This window comes from Tupaia chinensis, unplaced genomic scaffold (assembly GCF_000334495.1).
Source record: "Tupaia chinensis unplaced genomic scaffold, TupChi_1.0 Scaffold140356_1, whole genome shotgun sequence".
Lineage (NCBI taxonomy): Eukaryota > Metazoa > Chordata > Mammalia > Scandentia > Tupaiidae > Tupaia > Tupaia belangeri.
In genome coordinates, this window is record NW_006200233.1 from 362,955 (window position 1) to 365,587 (window position 2,633).

The following is a 2,633-nucleotide window of genomic DNA, read 5'->3' on the forward strand; positions in this document are numbered from 1 at the left end:
GGGGAGCCCGGGCAGCTGTGGCAGACGATGTGGGAGAAAGCATTGTGTTTCCACGTAGCTGTCACTCTGCGTTCGTGAAAAGAGGCAGACACTTTAGCTGGGATTGAGTGCGTCATCAGGGTTAATGAGCAGTGCTTCAAATTATAGGGCCTGTGGTTCCTGCACAACCGCCAATTAACTGTGCCCATGACGAGGCCAGGAGGTGACTGCAGGAGAGGGTTAACAGGAGGAGGGAGCGACACAGCTCCTCAGACCTCAGCTCCATCCACCGGTTGTCTCTGTCTCCCGCGAGCGCACAAGCCCTATAGCAGAATCTCTAAAATCAAAACCCAGGACCACAGAGGTGGTCATGCCCTGCCAGGCAGAGCGCCGAGGCCGGGCGTGGGGGCTGACTGCAGAGCTGTTGGGTTGGAGGCCGTGACTGCGTTCGTCTCCTAAGGGCCCGGTCAAGACCGGAGAGCAGAAATCACCTGGTGGGCACTGGCTTCCCACTGAGCAGGGCCAGGTGCTCTGAGACGTGCTCAGGAGCTTGGGTGTGACACCAAAGCCAGACCAGCTCCAGTCTTTGTGGCTCTCAGACCCTGCCGTTGCTTGCACTCACTGGAGGGAGAGCAAGCTACCAGGTCCGGGACTTGACCTGCAGTCAGCCATGTGGGAGTCCAGCATCTCTGACCACCACCCTACCTGCTAGCTCCTGGAGCCTCTTTCTAAAAACACACGTGAGTCAGCGCTGCCGCCTGGTGGTTGAAGGCAGCGGTCCCACATTGCCAACCTCTCAGTTCCGGTCCCAGACCCGGCGGCTTGAGAAACACCGTGTGCATGTGTGTGCCCAAACTCCTGAAAGGGAGGGGGAGGGAGGAGGGATGACGTGTCAGCAGGCCCCTTGGGCACTTCCTTTCCCTCTCTCTGGCACACACAGCACACGTGTGCGAGCCATCCGGAGTGGTGAAAAGCATGTGGCCCTCCTGCTCAGAACCCCGGGCCAGGGCCCAGGGCCACTGATGGCCAGCTCTGACCTGGGCCATTAGCCTCCATCTCTGTGGCCTCAGCTTTTGCTGCTATGAAGAGAGGACCTCACCGTCCACTCAGGGACCGTGGTGAGGGTCCACACCACACCGGCTACGTGCCGGGAAGCACAGCTACCGTGGCATGGGGGGTGGCAATAGGCCACCGAGTGGCTGAGATAAGCTCTAGAGAAACTGAGTGAAGTCCAGGACGTGGTCAGAGCCAAGAGGGACCCGATGAGGCCTGACCATTAAATGTAGTATTTCATTCCAGATGGGTCCCAGAACAGAAAAACGACGTTAGGTACTAATTAGAAAAACGTAAGTAAATATAGGCTTCGGAGGATAATAGAAAATGGAGTAGGAGAAGCCGCTCTGGACCCAGCTTTGCCTTCTCCAGCTGCGTGCGGTGGGCGGGTTCCCCAAGGGACGCCCCTTTCTTTGTCTGCAAACTGGGCTGCCAGGAGCCCTGGCCTGGTGCCCTGCTGTCAGGAGGTTGCTGGAGGGAGCCTCCCGCGAGCTCTGCGGCGCCACCCCTCGGTAGCCGCCTCACGCTGCACACAGCAGGCGCGGCCAGGACCCAGTGAGTGGGGGACAGCGCTTCACGGCGTCCTGTGTGCGCATACTTGGAAGAGGGTGAGACACTTCAGGACTGAGAGGGGCTTACGTTAAGAGGAAAAGCCACCTCATCCCTGGGGCTGGCAGCCACAGACCTGGAGAGACCTGAGCAGGAGGAGGGCTGGGCACCCGCTCCGGCCCTGCCCTGGGAGCTGCTGGCCACAGCGCGAGCCCGTGGGCGCTCTGCACCAGCTCCTGGGGTGGCTCGTCTGTTTTCTGATAAAGAGTGGAAAAGGGGAAAACAAAGCAAAAAGCAGAAGTAGCGAGATCTAATGGGAGACACAGAAAGCTTGGCGTTGAAGACTGGTGGTGCAGGAAATTCTCAGGAAATGGGGCTAAGGTTAAATGCAAGTTATGCACCTGCACCTACAGGCTGACTCGGTTCTGCAGAATAAACACGTTTCTACCCACACAGAGGAGGGCGGATGTGCGCTGCGGACACTGCTCTCTCGCATAAACAAGGGGAGGCTCGTGGGTAGTGCATATTTTACTTCTACTTCTGCTCTGAAACCCTCCACAGGACCCGCCAATGGCATGGTTAAGATGGCTGGAACGCACATGGCCAACAGCATGGATGGGGTCCCAGACCCAGTGGCCTGAAAAACACGCTCATCCCCACCGGAGGCATGAGCACGCTGCAATCCCTTCTCCGCGCCCCTCCCACAGTTCTGGCCCTGCCGTCTTAACCCTGTCTTGAAACCGTCTGTCTGTTGCGTTATGGTGGCATCGTGTGCGTCCATGCGCGCAGCGGGGTTCAGTAACTGCTGGTGCCCGCCTCCCCCCACCCCCGCCGGCGCCCTGCTAAATGATCACCTCGCGCCTCCAGGTCATCGCGGTCCCTGCCGCCCCTCCCCACACTACGTGTCTACACCGGCAGCCCCCACGGCCCGCACATGGACACCTCTCCCACCCTCCAGTGGGGCAGCTGTCCCTAGAGTCCCCCTGCAGACACGAGTCGGGCAGGTGAGTCACAGAGAGGCTGCTTTTCCGAGCTTGAGAAACGAGTGAATG

General features: G+C 59.3%; 1 protein-coding gene across 1 annotated transcript in view; it reads left to right on the forward strand.

Annotated features, from left to right (window-relative positions):
- Positions 1 to 2,633, forward strand: part of SCGN (secretagogin, EF-hand calcium binding protein) — a 28,000-nt gene that overhangs the window by 913 nt on the left and 24,454 nt on the right. The window lies entirely within an intron of this gene.